The sequence below is a fragment of the Bos grunniens genome, chromosome 11 (assembly GCF_055505025.1).
Source record: "Bos grunniens cultivar Pamir isolate PY7600 chromosome 11, Bosgru_T2T1.0, whole genome shotgun sequence".
NCBI lineage: Eukaryota > Metazoa > Chordata > Mammalia > Artiodactyla > Bovidae > Bos > Bos grunniens.
Genome location: NC_141175.1, coordinates 32274121 through 32292201, shown reverse-complemented (window position 1 = coordinate 32292201; position 18081 = coordinate 32274121). Strand labels below are relative to the sequence as shown.

Below are 18081 nucleotides of genomic sequence, written 5' to 3'. Positions count from 1 at the left end.
CATCTGCTGATGGATACTTAGGTTTCTTCCAAGTCTTGGCTGTTGTAAATAATGCTGCTTTGAACATTGGGGTGCATGTATCTTTTCGAATTAGAGTTTTTGTTTTTTCCAGATACATGCCCAGGAGTAGGATTGTTGGATCATACGTGGCTCTATTTTTAGCTTTTTAAGGAACCTCCATACTGTTTTCCATAGTGGTTGAGCCAGTTTAACATTCCCACCAACAGTGCAGGAGGAGAACATGGCTTCTCACATGAACATGCCATGTGACAGCGGACGGCCTAGGCTTTGCATCTGTCAGCTGGGGATAATTTGGGGCTGTGAACTCACTGGTCAGAGCCAACCTCAAGAATCCCCTGGTAGCAGGTTATTTCTCTACACTGACTCCTGCCTACCCTTCTGGTGGGTACTCCTTCTGGATCCCAGACTAGTTTGCCTTTCTTCAGCCCTGCCAGAATGCTGCCATTGCTTTAAAAAGTGAAGACACTTTTATTGAAAAGTGTATGTAAACATGAAAATCCATCTCCAGTCTTCTTTCCAGATGGGAAAAACCCTGCTGAAAGGTGCCAGGTGGGAGTGCTCTGGTCCCACCTCTGTCTGGGGAGCACTCCCTGCCCCCTGGCTGGCAAACCCAGCCTCCAGCTCTTTCTCTCTGTCAGTCCTGGGCCAGGGGCTGTTACATTAGATCATCCCTCCTAGTGGAGAAGGCAATGGCACCCCACTCCAGTACTCTTGCCTGGAGAATCCCATGGACGGAGGAGCCTGGTGGGCTGCAGTCCATGGGGTCGCTAAGAGTCAGGCACGACTGAATGACTTAACTTTCACGCATTGGAGAAGGAAATGGCAACCCACTCCAGTATTCTTGCCTGGAGAATCCCAGGGACGGGGGAGCCTGGTGGGCTGCTGTCTATGGGGTCCCACAGAGTCAGACATGACTGAAGCGACTTAGCAGCAGCAGCAGCAGTGGGAGGAGGAAAAGGAAAGGAAAGTGAAGTCGCTTAGTTGTGTCCAACTCTTTGCGACCCCATGGATGGTAGCCTACCAGGCTTCCCTGTCCATGGCATTTTCCAGGCAAGAGGACTGGAGTGGGTTGCCATTTCCTTCTCCAGGGGATCTTCCTAACCCAGCGATCAAACCTGGGTCTCCCGCATTGCAGGCAGACGCTTTACCGTCTGAGCCACCAGGGGAGCCCAGATAATGGGAGGAGGAGCCACTGTAATTAAAACCCAGGAAAGCAAGATCTGTGCTGGCCAATGATGTGGCTTTGGGTCCTGAGACGTACTTGAAATTTTATAAGTCATACAAATGCACTTTTCCCCTCCTTACCCCCAGCAAAAATAGAGGAGCAAAGGTGCATCTGATAGTGAGGCAGGGTGTCCTAATCGGGAAACTACATGAGGTCACTGGGGTCCACTTAGAGGTCTCAGGCAGCAAAGAGTGAATATGATTTCCCAGAAGCAAGTGTTTCTCTTTCCATGGGGGCATTTCAGCCACAAAGTTGCTAAAAAATTAACAGCTCCATGAGAACTCCTATTCAGGAAGAATTAAACTGGCTACTTTGATTCCACAGTTCTCAAAGCTGCAGGCGTGAACGTTGGGAGCAGCTGCAGGGAGAGCTGGAACATATGAATTATGAACTGAGACCCTGTGGACGCTCTAATCTGGTCCGAGAGCCCAGACCCAAAGTGGGAGGTGGGAAAAACCACGGGCTGTCTCAGGCTTGTGCACAAGCTCAGTCTCAGTCAAGGACCGCCTCCCCATTCATCAGCATTTTGACCTTCTGCCTCAGTCTCCTCAGCTGTATAATGGGAACACAAGCACCTACCCATAGGGCTGCTGGGAGATTAAATGAAGTATTCAAGAAAGTACTCAGAAGCCTACTGACACGCAGTAGGTTCTTAATAAATGTTAGTGCTTATTGCTTGTTCTTGTCTGTCCCCCAAATGATCTGCCTAAGACCCAAATCTGGTTTCCTCTCATTGAAAACTCTTTAGAGGCTTCCTACTGAATAGATAAAACCCCCCAAATACTTGGTAAGGTATCTGTGGCCTCAGCCCTACTCTAGTGACTTTAGCCTTTTTGGCCATGGTGCCCCCATACTGCATTACTGGAAGTTTCCAAGCAGGAACCTTGCCCCCTCATGTCTGTCCCTCACCTCCTGCCTGGCAAGCTCCATGGTGGTGCCTATGTACCTATCCTCTGAGCTCCTGCAGTTACCATTTACTGAGGTGCTTTTTGCTCTATTCACATTTTGGGCTGGATACTAATTTTGGGGATGGGGGACTGTCCTGTGCATGAGAGGACATTTAGCAGCATCCTTGGCCCCACCCACCAGGTGCCGGGAACATTCCTAGATTGTCTCTCACGTGCCCACCCCAAGTTATGACAACAAAATATATCTCCAGACATTGCCCAGAGTCCCCCAGGCAAGGGAAGGGATAAAATTATCCCTGGTTGATAACCACTGCACAAAACTATAAGTTCCTTGAACACACAGATTCTAACTTATCTTTCTATCAGTGGACCTAGTCCCGTACTTGACAGATAGTAAGTGCTCAACAAATGCCTGTGGAAAAGCAAAGAAGGAAATAAAATGAATTTGGTGCTCATGACATAGTAAACATCTCCACCAAGGATGAGATGAGAATGTTGGATCAAATAATGAATCAACAAATGAAATAGACACAAGTTTGATTAGTGACTAAGTACACAGAAGGTGTGTTGAACCAATAAGTCTGTCTCATCATTTAACATCTTATAAAAAAAATTTCAGCTTCCTACCTCCATCCCCTTCTGGATTCTCTGGATGCAGCTTCCCTACATCCCAGTGAAAATTCTTCAGGGATTTCCTGGGCCTCCTGTCCAGTAACTCACCTCCAATTCCTTCTTCAGCTCACTCCTCAGCCCATCACTGCCCCTCAAGTTCTTCTATTAAGGTCACCAATGATATGTGTTTGCATGCTGAGTCACTTCAATTGTGTCTGACTTTTTGCAAACCTATGGGCCACAGCCCGCCAGGCTCCTCTGTCCATGGGCTTCTCCAGGCAAGAATACCAGAGTGGGTTGCCATACCCTCCTGCAGAGGATCTTCCTTGACCCAGGGATTGAACCTGTGTCTCTTATGTCTCCTGTACTGGCAGGTGGGTTCTTTCCTAGAGCCACCAGGGAAACCCCCACCAATATATACTACTTGTGCTGAATGCAATAGAAGGTTTCTACTTTTCATCCTGCTTGCCATCCCAGAAGATTTCCATACTGATGATCATTCCTTAAAAGCAGGGATGACAATCATGATATAAACTACTGGGATGGCACAGGCACTGGCCATGTGGATGCCCTGACCAGTCAGAATAGTCTCTGGGCATTAGTGGTCAGTCTGTGTGTACAAGCTGAACATAAACCTTGCTTAAACACTTTCTTCCCAATCTCATACGTCCCCCCGACTCCCTTGGTTGCTGTTTCATTCTATTTTGCAGGAACACTTCTCTCTCTCTGGCTGTTAAATATCAGAGTTCCTTGAGGATTTTCTCTAGGGTCTCTTCCTTTTTTTTTTTTTTAACTCTACTCCTTTCCTCACATGATCCATGCTCAGGGCATTTCTTACCTTCCATATGCTGATGGCTCCTGAAAACACATGGTCTCAGCTCCTACCTTCCCTCTGCATTCCAGATCTGTCCATCTCACTGCCTATCCTTCGCCTCTACTCTGATGTCTCAAAGGCAACTCAACATGCCACACCTCTTCCTCTGACCCAAACAAGGCAAAGCATCAGGGACTTCCCCAGGGCTCTGGTAGACAGACAGCTAACCATCGACCAGAGCCTCTCCCTCCGTCGCCACCCCATCAACACTCCTTCTGAAATCTTTATCTCCATCCGACTCTCTTTACCTCCATAGCCGCCTCCCTCTTTTGCAACAGTCCTCACTTGCTTTTCTCCGATGCAGCCAGAGAGACTTTTCTCAAAATGCACATCTGATCCTCTTCCTCCCCTGCTTTAAGCCTCCCTGCTCCAGGCTGTGCCTGGACTGGTGACTACTTTCCATCCTGCCTCACCCCCCTGCTCCTGGTCTTCTGGTATGCTCCTACACACTGGCAGTGTTTCAGTTTCCAGAATATTCCGTATTCCTGCCACAGGGCCTTTCTGTGCACTGTTTCCTCTCTCTTCACCTGTTAATGCTGATTCAGAGCCCAAGTCAAGTATCAACTCCCAAGGGAAGCCTGCCTTGACCTGAGGCTGTATCACCCTCCTATTTATAGAGAGGGTCTCTCTCCTTTCAAGTACCTGGGTTCATACTTATAATTTATGCTTATAATTATAGGATTAACGCCTGTCTTCCTTGCCTAGAGTGTAAGCTCCATACAGACAGAGCCCACGTCTGCTTTTGTTTACCTGTGTTTCCAGTCCAGGGTGGGCAGCTAACTGTGGTCTCTGGGCCAAATCCAGGCCAGTGCCTGTCCATCAGGTTTTACTGGAACAAAGCTACACCCATGCACTTGTGTACTGTCTGTGGTTGCTTCTGCTGCATAAGAGGTGAGTACAACCACAGAGACAACAGGGCCCTCAAAGTTAAAGTATTTTTGCTGTTATTGTTTAGTTGCTCAGTCGTGTCTGACTCTCTGCAACTCCATGGACTGTAGCCAGCCAGGCTTCTCTGTCCCTGGGATTTCCCAGGCAAGAATACTGGAGTGGGTTGCCATTTCCTTCTCCAGAGGATCTTCCTAACCCAGGGATCAAACCCACATCTCCTGAGTTTTCTTAATTGGCAGGCGGATTCTTTACCACTGAGTCACCTGGGAATCCCCCAAATATTTACTCTATAGACAAAGCCTGTGCTCACTTTGGCAGCACATATATGAAAACTGGAACAATACGGAATAGCTTAGCATGGCCCCTGCACAAGGATGACACACAAATACGTGAAGTGTTCTGTACTTCAAAAGAAAAAGAAAAAGGCTGCCATCCCCTGCTCTAGGCTGGAGCACTAGTGTCTAACAGAAAGCAGGCATTCCAAACAAATTCGCTAAGTGGAGCGTAAACGGCCAAGGAATAAATGAGTTTCTAATAGATGCCTTGCTGTCTGCTGAGTGGCTCAAATGAGCCCTCTCTAGGACAGCGCTGGCTGCTGCAGGCCTGCATGAGAATACTGGGGGCTGTTACTGACGTGCCAACCCCTACTCTTCTGCCCAGGTGTGGGGATCCTTGAGTTTTCTTTGGGTTCCCAGCCAACAGGTCACCACGGGTAAGGAAGGGGTCTTCGATCTGACGATGGGGGCCCCTGCTCCTGGCTGCTTCTGAGCCAGGGGAACTCTCCCTGGCCATCCCATATCTGCCTGACCCTGTCACAATCCTGTGACAGCCCTAAAGAAGGAAGAGGGAATGTCAGAGTGCTTCCCCGGCCCACCCCCCAAATTAAGGGACACTATGGGGACTCCATGAGAAGTCTCAACTACACAGTGGGGTCTTAGGTGGGGAAGGAGCCCAGAAGCCCCAAACCCCTAACATGACAGACTTAAGGACAGACCTGGTCACCCCTGGCTGTCCCTCCTGCCTCTTTGCCAAGGCGTCCAGGAGACTGCAGCCTCCGTCCAGAATAAAAGATTACCTTCCCTACTCCAGCCCCCAGAGACTTGGCCATTTCTCGTTCAGAGCTCACTTTGAGTTCAGCCTTTCATCCAACATTATCCTATACTGCTCACTGTATTTGCACGAGGGCCCTTCCTTCCTCTCTACCCTGCACCATTGCAAAGGAGGGGTGCTTTACCCTCTCCCATCTCTCTCACCACCTCTCCCAGCTCCAACCCCTGGGTCAGGAACGCATAGCACAAAGCACATAGGAGGGTCTGGCAAACACCTAAGAAAGGCAGAAGGGCCTCAGAACACCCTGGATCCCAGCTGCACCACCCGTGACACCTGAGATGCTGATGGCCACCGCCCAGCTCCCTCCTGCCCAGGCCTGCTTCTTCTGTGTCTTGCATGACCTAGGGTGACCGTGCGTCCTGCCTCCCACCTCCCTCCATCCAGTGCTGGCTCAGCTGGGCCCTGTCAGCACATTTCAGACCAGCCGAGGTGCCTCCAGCGGCCAGCCTGGAGGTTCCTGGACTCCATGCAGGCTTCTTCTGGTGCTGCCATCCCAGTGGGGGAAGACTCCAGGATTTTAATACTCATAAATAAGATGTAGAATATTCCCAAAGCAGAGATAAAGCTGCATCCAGGCTGAAGCGTTAAATGTGGCAGGAACAGAAGACGCAATGTGAGCATTTACACCCAAGCGCAAGTAGCCAGCAACCCGCAGAGCTGGCGTGGGAGAACGTTTCCGGCTCCTCACTCGTGGGTGCTAGACGCAGGCGCCACGTGGCTCTACTAGAGAAAGGGTTTCAGATTTAGTGCTCAGATGTTTTGTTAAGATCCAGGGGAAAGAGAAGGAACACTCCTGGGTGAGGCCCCGATCACTGCTCTGAGGATTCTAGAGGCCCTCCTCCCTGAATCCTCCAGGGTCCCTGGCACAGCTCTAGGTGCACTGAGCCCCCAGGTGGGGACCCTGCTAGGGGGTCGAGCAGAGGTGGCTCCCCTCAGCCCTGCCGCTGCCCCACTGCATCAAGAGCCTGGAGTCTCCTCTGCCTCGACTTCCCCGTGGACAAAGACAGAGAGGATGCCAGCTCGTGCCATCTCACAGGACTCTGCTCTGAAGTGGGATCCTTTGAAATAGGCTTGGTGGCTGTCTCAGTCAGCTGGGGCCACCAAGATGAAATGCCACAGATAGGGAGGCTCAAACAGGAGAAATTAATTTTCTCACGGTTCTGGAGGCTGGAAGTCCAAGGTCAAGGTGCGGTAGCTTCGGCTTCTCCTGAGGCTGCTCGTCCTGCCTTGCAGATGGCAACCTTCTTGCCGTGTCCTCACAGTCTCTCCTCTGTGTGCACACACATCCCTGGTGTGTCTTTGTGAGTCTAAGGTTCCTCTTTTTCTAAAGATACCGGTCAGATTGGATTAGGGTCCACCCATATGACCTCACTTAAATTTTAATGGCATCTTTAAAAGCTCTGTCTTCAAATACAGACACATTCAGTGGTCTCCGGGTTAGGGTTTTGACATCAATTTTGGGGATACACAGTTCAGTGTATGACAGTGGCTAATAATGAGCTAAAGAACATGCTTGACTATGTCATGGTAGAATTAAGGAAAACAGGATACCATTCCTCCCTGGATGCTTCACGCAATGGCAAACTTATCTGCCCTCCCAGGAAGTTCTTGAGCAGAAAGATGAATACAATTCACATCCAAAAATACCTTACATTCACTGGATTTCTACTTATTTATTTGACTTTAACAAAAGCCTTCACTGAAAACAGATAAATTAAACTGGTGATGATGACAATGATGAAAATAATAGTAAATCAGCTCACAACCAACCAAACCAAGCAAAGCTACAAACACTTTTAAGTTAAAATAGGTTAAGTTGACAAGCTTTGTTTCAGACCTGAACTGTAACTCTGAATAACATGGCATTTATAAAATATATATTTAGCTAACCCTTTTACAGAGCACTGTAAATCAGTCATAAAAGGCCAAACTTTGTAGAAGTGGTCTAATTTTAGAGGTGAAACAAAATGCTATTACTGATTATTTAAGAGGCTAAAGGCAAACACTACCAAAAGGGGCCAGATCTGAGAAATGTCTATTAGGAGGCATCACAGGGAGGTCTTATTAAATTCACTGTGAGTTTTCTCCAGAGACTACAAACTGACTGCATGTGGGGGTATGGACATGAGATAATAAATAAAGAAATGTGCCCCCACCTTCTGTTTCTACAAGTTGTCAAACTCTGCATAGAAGCCTTCCTTCTTTTTAAGTGTCAGGCTCTGTGGAATGAGATGTCAAGGGGGAGGCAGCCTGGCTGTTTTTTCCACATTCTACACTTGGCACTCAGCATAGAGTCTGGTGGGCAGTAGGGAACCAAGAGATAGTGCTCGTGTGGAATCTGAAGAGCATAATCACTGTGGATGAGATCTGGGAAAGAGGGAAGACCAGAAAAAAGCAAGAATCAAGGGACAGCAAAAATCAGGGACACTATGAGCTGAGCCTCCTAGCCATCATCAGAGATTGTGCAAATGAACTAAGTAAGTCATTATTCAGTTGTCTGATACAATTAGAAAAGGGGGCAGAAAAAGCTGAACAAATAATTGCTTTAAAATGTATAGATCAGTCTTATGGACTCTGTGGGAGAGGGAGAGGGTGAGGAGATTTGGGAGAATGGCATTGAAACATGTATAATATCATGTATGAAACAAAAAAAAAAATAAAATGTATAATCTGCATCTTTTAAAAAATAAACCCAGAATTTTGTAAAGAATGTTTATCAAGGTTACATAAAACATCAAGACTACATTTTAGAGGCCGATTGAAAACCTTAGGGTTTAAAGAAAATGCATCCTACTAAGCATAAAAATAAAGTTATTTTTAAAAGTTACTACATGAAATAAAGAATACAAATACTAGATTACTCTTTTACAAAGCTCACTGTACAATATAATCCAGTAAATCATCACTGTGTGAATGGGAGAGGATGGGAGGGGAAGGGATGGGAGGAAAGGAGAGGAGAGTCATGCATGAGGCTAACAAGAAAGCTGCAGTCAGAGCATGAAAGGCCTGGCTGCGAGGTTAAGGATTTTGTACTTTCTCCTCCGGCAAGGGGGAGCCAAGAGATTTTAAAAGAAGAACTGGCCCCATCAAATTTGTATTTTCAAAAGATGACTCACCGGTTAAAAGCCCCTAATGAAAAGAGTGGCCATCAGCTGAAACAAATACAAAACAATTAGGCACTGAACAGGCCCCTCGAAGCAGACATGTTCTCCTCATTTGCTGTCTTCACGGACAGTAGATAACAAGTAGGTCCCATGTTCAGGGCTTGCTGCCCCAGTTTCAAGTGCTGTACAATTCCCACGACATACATCTTTTCCCCAAATGCCGTCCTAGGACACCTTCCTCCTTAAAGAGTAAATGCAGGTCGAGTAACAAGTACAATAGTTTGCCCAGGGTAAGAGCAAGCCTGAATTTTCTTCATCAAGGGGAAAAAAAACAACAACAAAATACCAAGTCTTTCTTATTTTATGATCTGCTTTTTCTAAATATTCATATAAGCTGACCTTTTCAAGGCATCGCCTGGAACTGAAAACATGCTGGTAATAAATCGTGTTTCTCTGGCTTAAACGAAGCGGTGTTTTGCTGCGAGTCAGGAGTGGTTTCCATTCCTGGAGATGCTCAGAGAACCAGGCTGCCAGAAGCTGGCAGGGGCTCTGGTTCCAGGGCAAAGGCCCCCCTGTGTCAGTGAGGATCAAGGATAGTGTGTGTGTGTGTAAGGCACTCCCCCTGAATTTCCCATCTTCAATCCTTCCAAAGTGCTTTTCTGGGTACTGTGAGTAGAGGGTAGCCAGGTGCCATGGACGCCTTTGGCAGCCTGGTGAAAAGCCCGTAGACTCCTTTTCAGAATAATGCTTTTAAATACATAAAATAAATTGCATAGGATGATTCAAGAAACCTGTTACATTTAAACATAGTAATCAAAATGTTAAAAACAAAATGTTAATGTAGTAAATATCCTTCTCTATCAGTGCATTAAATAATAAAGTCTAGAGTCATTTTTTTTTTATTGGATTTTTTGACTGCGCTGCACAGCATGTAGGATCTCAGTTCCCTAACCAGGTATGGAACACACACATCCCATCCCGACCCCGCCCCCACCTCACCCCTAGCCCATTGCAAAGCGTGGAGTCTTAACCACTAGACCGCCAGGGAAGTCTTAAGAATCGTGTTTAAAACTACTGTAACTTCCAAGTAGTGGTGAATATAAATGATACTTTGAGACATGTGCAACAAGGAGGAAAATATCTGTGATCCCCACGGGTGACAGAGCCACATACTACTGTGGTTTGTCGCCTACGTTCATGAATTGAAGGGAGCGCCAGCTTTCACTGGGAAAATAAAGCCACATATTCCCCTATTCACATCACAGATGTCCTGTGCTAGGCCAAGTATGAAAAACAACAAATGTGCCCTGCAATGCTCTGAGGTAGGGATGCTACTTCCCAGCCTGATTTAATCTGGAGCATCTCTTAACCTTTCTGGGGACGTTAACACTTGAACTCCATGGGACTGTGATGCAGATTTGACAGGTTCCTTCCCTTTATTTTTGTCTGTTAAGAAAGAAGCAACTGATGTGAGAGATTAGGAGTGGGTGCACCCAAGGCCTGGACCTATACCCTCTGCAGATCTGGGCCCTGTGACCTGCTGCTGGGGCTTCCCTGGTGGCTCAGTGGTAAAGAATCTGCCTGCCAATGCACCGGTTCGATCCTTGGCTTGGGAAGATCCCCTGGAGAAGGAAATGGCAACCCACTCCAGTATTCTTGCGTGGGAAATCCCACGGACAGAGGGGCCTGGTGGGCTATAGTCCATGGGGTGGAAACACACCCACATGAGCACACCCTGCTCCTGACTTCACAAGGATGTTTATGAGACTCTGGGGGGAAAATGGGGCCACGTGCTTTGGCCATCGTGGAGGATGGCTGAAACCAGAAGGACTGAGCTTTGAGGTCATTATTCTGTGTTTTCAGGTGTGGCTGGTATGGCAGGAATCCTGGTGCCATGGTGACTAGTGTGGGGCTTTGAGGTTGTTGATGCCCCAGTTGCCCTACTGGCAAATGAACAACTCTTCTTTACAGAGAGTTTTGTAAAGGTGGGAGGAGAGAAGGTGATGTTTAGAAAAGGGCCTGGCACTCAGTAGGCACGCAGTAAAAGCGAGCCACTTGATTATAATATTTACTACAGCCTTGTCTCAGGCCATGACGATGCCTTGGTTACTATACCAAAAGTTTCCTTCTTCATCCTCTGAGTGTCTGAAATAAAGCAAAGGCCCAGAATAGAGGGTGGGTTCTTTCCCAGAGTCCCCATATGGCAAGAAGGAAACTTTTATTTTTAATAGTATTTCTGAAAAGTCTCAGTATGGATATGCAGTATAAGCAAACAAAATCCTAAAGCTTCAGAGACATCCTACCTCTTGACCCAGCGCTGCTCCTGGCTGAATTTTCCTGTCGCCTTATACAGCACAGACACAGTTCTGGGGCAGAAGACACCGCTGGGTGAACATGAGGACTAAGCCATGGTGTGAGGGGAAGTGTTTGCAAGGCAATTTCTAGAGACACTAGATCCTTACGTCAATAAGAGAAGGTTGTGTGCATAGATAAGAAACCTTAAAATTTTTTTCTTTTACTTATTTTTCTTATGAAACACAGACTCCTATAAAGGGAGACAACACAGTTCTTGTTCTTTAGAAGTTTACAGGCTCTCAGGGGAGACAAACCCAGACATGGAAAAGATATAAAAACACACAAAGAAACCACAGTCCCAATATAAATGGGGTGATGACACAGAAATACTGCTCTAGTGCTCTGGGGTGGAGAAATCTTTAAAATAAATTTTTTGGGGGCCATGCAGCTTGTGGGATCTTAGTTCCCCACCAGTGATGGAACCCACATGCTCAGCCTTGAAAGCACAGAGTCCTAACCACTGGACTGCCAGGGAATTCCCTGGGATGGGGGAACTCTGTCTTCTCAGAGTCCCCCCAGTGGAGTTCGCTGGTCTCATAAAATTCTACCCACCTGGAGATGGAAAGACTCCAGAAGGAAGTCAGTACATGTTCAGGCTGGAGGGATAGATTTCCTTTTCTTTTACCTGTGACCTTTCTAAAGGTGTCTGTGTCACTTCATGGTTTATAATATTAACATTAAGGTATCATGGCACATGGACAAGTAGGAGCAAAGGGAGGGAGGTTCCTTTCCACCAGGGCTGTGATGACACTCTCCCAGTTGCGGAGAAGAAACATTGAGAATACAAAGCCGAGGCCCTCCAGGTGATGTTCCCTGAACTACTGTGAACTTTGGAGCTCAAAGAGGGGCCATGAGACTGCCTGGGAAGACAGGTGGTGTGCAGGAGGCTCTGCACATTTGTGAGGACTTGAAAGGCATAGGCAGGGTGACCAGGTGCAGCCCGTGTGGGGAGAGTGGTGCAGACTGCAGAAATTGTTTGTTGAGGGAATGAAAACAGAGAGGTGGGGACCCCCAAACAGAGTTTAGGGACAGCTAGGATGAAAAAGAGGGTTAAAAACTCCCCTTGACCAAAGCCTGTATGTCAGGCACACCTCAAAGCCTTTTATGTGTGTTAATACTGGAACGCTCCCCATAGTAAGATGGAGAAACTGAGCTCAGAGAGGTCAAGCCATTTGCCTAATCCCACACAGCCAACTGGCTGTGGACCCAGGATCCAAACCTACTCATCTGCCTTCAAAGATGAAACTTCAAAAAATGTACTTGGTTAAAGCTAGGTGAAAGAATCCAGTAACAAAAGACCACATATTATATGATGCCATTCATTGGATATGTCTGGAATAAGAAAACCTACAGAGACAGAAAGTAGATTCGTGGTTCCCAGGGGCTGGGGGGAGGGTGAATGAGGAGTGACTGCTAATGGGCATGGGTTTCTTTTCAAGGTGATGAACATTTTGGCCATGGTAATGGATACATGTATCTTGACTCTATTTAAAAAAAACATTGAATTGTACACCTTAAATGGGTGAATTGCATGGGAGGTGAGTTATATCTCAATAAAGCTGTTACTTTTTTTTTTTTTTTTTTAACTTAAATCTTCCCTTGTGGCTCAGATGGTAAAGAGTCTGCCTGCAATGCAGGAGATCTGGGTACAGTCCCTGGGTTGGGAAAATCCCCTGGAGAAGGAAATGGCAACCCACTTCAATATTGTTGTTTGGAGAATCCCATGGACTGAGGAGCCTGGATATAAACCAAGGAATATACAACTCTGCTTTCACTGGGGGAACCTGGGATGACAACTGATCCAGAGGAAAACCTGGGAGGAACACCTGCTTTCCTTACGGTCTTCCAATACCAGAGCTGCTCTCTGACCCTCAGACCCAGGCCTGGGGCAGCCTGTCCTGATAGGCAGAGAAGGGCTTAGCTGCACAGGGACCTCATCTCCACTTTGTCCTCACAGCACAGCACCCGGCAGCACTGTCATGATATTAAATATGGATTAAGAAAACGTAAGATCTGCCTGCCGAAATCTAAGCTACGGAAAAACAACGCTGACCCTTCACATGATCCTGCAGTGTGGGCACAGTGGCTGGCGTGACCCAGGAAATCTTGGGAGAGTCGTGCCGTCTCGCTGAGAAGCAGATGAACACCGAGGACAAGGCCGGCGCTTGGTTCGTGATTACCTCGCTCATGTTCTCCCCACTTGTGTTCTGAATTGCAGAATTGTTTCCCCTGGCATTTGTCACATTGAGGACATGAGCCTTTTAATTGGCGAGCGAGCAGACATGCCGCTTGAGATGTCAAGAGACTGTCTTTGTTGAGCAGCAGCTCTGTTAAGCGGAAGCCCTGAGTCGAGGGGCTGTGTCTCGGAGTCAGCTGCCAGTCTGGCCTGAGCACAAAACGGAACCAGCCAAAAGAACCAGCGATTCAGTTTATGCAGGACCTTGCCAGATAGCCCCTGGGGGCTGAGCTCTGCATTGGATTGGATGCTGTGGGGTTCCAGAAGCCTTGGCCCTCCATGCCTCCCCTGCTAAGTCACTTCAGTCGTGTCTGACTCTGTGTGACCCCATAGACGGCAGCCCACCAGGCGCCCCCGTCCCTGGGATTCTCCAGGCAAGAACACTGGAGTGGGTTGCCGTTACCTTCTCCAATGCATGAAAGTGAAAAGTGAAAGTGAAGTCACTCAGTCATGTCAGACTCTTAGTGACCCCATGGACTGCAGCCTACCAGGCTCCTCCGCCCATGGGATTTTCCAGGCAAGAGTACTGGAGTGGAGTGCCATTGCCTTCTCCGCTAGAAAGCCTCCAAGCAGTGTTTTCTGTGGCACCAGGTGAATGGGCTCATCTGAGAGGTTAGATGTTGTGTCTAAGGTTGACATAATGCCCTCCCTGTATCCATATCCTTTGCCCTGGAACTTTGTATCCATGGAAATTTCTGCCATGACCCTGAGCATGGCCATGGGGTTTGGTTTGGAAAAGTACATGTGCTTTCCCACTTCCTCTCTCACTTCTCAAGAGCCACTCTAAAATCATGCTGGAGGATGAGAGTCAGCCTACCCAGCCAGAGATAGGTCAGCCCAACCCAAGTCTGAGGCCAGCCAAGATAACAGAGCCACCTAAGTGACCTGCAGCTGACCGCAGAGGCATGAACGAACCCAGCTAAAACCAGAAGAATGTTATTCTACAGACTAGATGAGCAACACTCACTATTTATTGTCTTCAGTCACTGAGGTTTGGGGTGATTTGTTGCATGGTACTATTTGTTGCATGTCACTAGGGAACTGATTCAGCCAGCCAATATAGGACAGATGGGGATAATCCTGGGTAGATGGAGATCATCAATCTCAGCCCCCACCAAATTCAGAGTCTACGGCTAGAGGCCCCTGTGAACCATACAGACATCTGGACCAGCTGTAGACCTGCTGAAGGACGAGAGCATGGAGAAGACATGTCATGAGGGGGCCAGTTGAGCCAGGCGTGAGCTCATGGAGAGGTGGTAGAATTTACAGAACTTAAACTCTGGAACCAGTCTGGCTTCAAATCCTGGTTGCACCACTCCTGTGTCATCTTTGAGAAATTAGTTAATGCATGAAACCATAGATTGGCTCAGCTGACATCCATTCAAGCTTCCTCCTGTATTTCAAAGGCAGGAACACTAAAATGGCTTACTCCCTTGCACCTGCAGGGGTTGAGATGTGTTTTCGGTTCTACCAAGCAAATGTGCTTGAATATGATCTGAGAGGGCAAGGAAATGAGATAAGGCCATATGATCATAGATTCTGCTGTTCTCCTGCCAGGTAGGGGTGAGACCACTCACTGGCTTTGTGGGTGTGTTGGCAAGCAGACTACCCACGGAGCAGATAGAACACTGAAGCAACAGCCTTGGTGACCCCTCCTGGTCTCTGGGTGGCAGTGAAGGTGGGTGTTTCTGAGGTCGCTAGTTCTCATAATGGGGTCCTGATTCCCAACCTTCCCGCTTGTGGAAGTAGCAGGCCTGGAGGTCCAGTCTATAGTGTGAGTATTTCTGGAGACTGAGCCTAGATCCCACCTTCTAATGATCCTGGAAACTCCTAATCCCCTCTGGTAACCTTTGCTTAAATAGCCAGAGAGTTTCTGTTTTCTGGCTTCTGAACTGCAGTGGATACATTTCATGTCTCTGGATCTCAGTTTCCTCATCTGTAAAGGGAGAGAGAGATAGTTTAAGCTTTGAAGAGTTGTCAAAAGAATTTGATTAGCTAATCCATATCAGGCAATTAGAACAGTGCTGGCATATGGAAAACATCTAAAATCTTATTATCATTAGATTTCTAGAAACTTGCTGGTGTCAGGGAACCCAGTGTTGACAAATTATGGGACTGTGTGACATCTAGTTACATCTGATTTGGGCACATTTTTTCTAAACCTTATGCATGTCTTGTGGACATTCCAGGGATGAAGAAGCTGTTAGTATACTGATTGCATTTGGATATTTTCAAAGTCTTGGATATCATATACTTTTACTCTTCCTGGTATGGGTCACTTGTCTCCATGAATTACTTTGTCAGTCACATGGAGTGAAATTATAGGCATTTCGAGTCTCTGGTTTTATGCAGGTCACACCCTTAATCCAAGTCCCTGTGACCAGATATGCTTTGGAGTTCAGAATATGAATGTCATACCTCATGATACTTCCAGGAGGTTCTGAAACAGTACCCCAGAATCAGGTATATTAGCATTTCTATAGTAAGAGATAGGACTATTTACATTTACTGGGATAAATAAGGACTCCAAGTGGCCTCATGGCAGTTTAGGTCAGGTTTTGCTGTCAAATCCTAAAGGAAATCAGTCCTGAATATTCACTGGAAGGACTGACACTGAAGCTGAAACTCCATTACTTTGGCCACCTGATGTGAAGAACTGACTCATTGGAAAAGACCCCGATGCTGGGAAAGATTGAAGGCAGGAGGAGAAGGGGATGACAGAGGATGAAATGGTTGGATGGCATCACTGACTCGATGAACATGAGTTTGAATAAGCTCCAGGATTTGGTTATGGACAGGGAAGCCTGGCGTGCTACAGTCCATGGGGTTGCAGAGTCAGACATGACTGAGCGACTAAACTGAACTGAACTTGCTGTCAAATGATTTCTTGTTTCCAGAGCTTTCCCTATTTCAGATTTTCAGATAAGAAAGATGGGCTTTTGCATAAGGAATAATGACATGACAAAGGCCTAAGTGCTGAGACTGAGGGGTGCACGGCCAGCCACAAAGGGTCAGCGGGGTCTGAGCCAAGGCAGCTGTTAGTGTTCAGAAGACATGGCAGGCTGCTGTGCGATTTTTTAATATTTGCAAGGATGTTTGACTGAATGCAACAAATGCAGGCACCTCCCAAGCAATGATTCCAGAAAAGCTATTTTCTCTTTTCAAACATTTAAAAGAACAGGAAGACAAGACACCAAAGGAAGACACATCTGGGGGAGCAGAGGGCAGTGCCATCACTTTGGGAAAAAGATGAAGAGCGTAGCAGAATACTGGCGGAAGTCACATGCTTTGAACTAGCAGTCCCCAGTGTTCAGAAGCCAATTAGGTGGCAGGGGTTTCATTCTGAGGTTTATTTATTTTTTAGCTTCTTCCTTTACATTGGAGTCTAGTTGATTAACAATGTTGTGTTAGTTTCAGGTGTGCAGCAAAGTGATTCAGCTACCCACATACATGTATCTATTCTTTTTCAAATTCTTTCCCCATTTAGGTTGCTATATAATGCTGAGCAGAGTTCCCTGTGCTATACAGTAGATCCTTGTTGGTTACCCACTCTAAATATAGCAGTGTGTACATGTCAATCTCAAACTCCCTAACTATCCCTCCCCCTTCCCTTCTGGTAACCATGAGTTTGTTTTCTAAGACTGAGTCTGTTTTGCCAATAACTTCATTTGTATAATTTTTTTTAGATTTTGCACATTAGCTGTATCTACAACATTTGACTTTCTTGGCCTGACTTATTTCACTCAGTATGACACTGTCTAGGTCTATCCAGGTTGCTGCAAATGACATTGTTTCGTTCTTTTTTATGGCTGAGTAATATTCCACGGCATATATGTACCACATCTTCTTTATTCATTCCTCTGTCGACGGACACTTATGTTGCTTCCATGTCTTGGCTATTGTAAACGGTGCTGCAATGAACACTGGGGTGCATGTATCCTTTCAGACCACGGTTTTCTCTGAGGCTTATTTTGCCTATGGCCCTGGGCCTCCCCACGGAACAGTCTCCAGACACGGTCTCCTCACTGTGCCTCCTGCAGAGCCTGCAACATGAGTGCTGGTGCCCAGGCCATCTCTCTCAGCAGCACTGAAGGGCGAGGACATGTCCTACCCAGCCAGCCTCCTCCCCACAGGACTGATATTACAGGCCACTCAGGGAGGGCTGTCCTAGTGCTGGGATTCTGGGCACACTTGTGAGAAAGGTGAGTGAATTTATGAAGCAGGAAAGGTCAATTTTGTCACCTAAGGTGCAAGCTGAGCCCATAGCTGGGGAGACTGGAGTAAAGGAATTTAAAGGGAATGAGGCAGCCACGACTTCCTAGCTGTGGTGTGGTCTCCACAAAGGTTCAAGGGGCTGCTGGACCAAATGAGGAGGACCAGGAAGTGAGGGAGACAGTGACAGCATGGTGATGCAGGCCAACAGAAAGGTCTGCATCTGCTCCACCTGGCAATGCAGCTTTTACCCCGGGGTGGGGGGGGGACACTGATGGCAAAGGTGAGTCAGGGTGCAGACGTGTTCAATCAAGTCAAACACAAATGCCTCAAGCTGACTTTAGTCACTAAAACACTTGTCTGAACCTGTATCAGCCTTTAAAATCCATCTGCATTTTTTCCTCTCTGTTCTAAAACGGTGAGATTTAAAGGATGAAAGCTGCTTGACCTGGAAGCAAAGGTGTTTTTCTGCATTAGGTAAACCTGTCAAAGAGAAGTTCCTTTGAAAAGTGCAGTAAATCTAGCCTGAAATCAAG

At 47.0% G+C, this 18081-nt stretch overlaps 1 protein-coding gene and 1 non-coding gene across 2 annotated transcripts in view; one reads left to right on the top strand and one right to left on the bottom strand.

Moving 5' to 3' along the window:
• Positions 1-18081, bottom strand: part of KLHL29 (kelch like family member 29) — a 331803-nt gene that overhangs the window by 255268 nt on the left and 58454 nt on the right. The window lies entirely within an intron of this gene.
• On the top strand, positions 4831-4937 carry LOC147362816 (U6 spliceosomal RNA). The gene has a single exon (XR_015137539.1). It is a non-coding gene; the product is annotated as a U6 spliceosomal RNA (small nuclear RNA).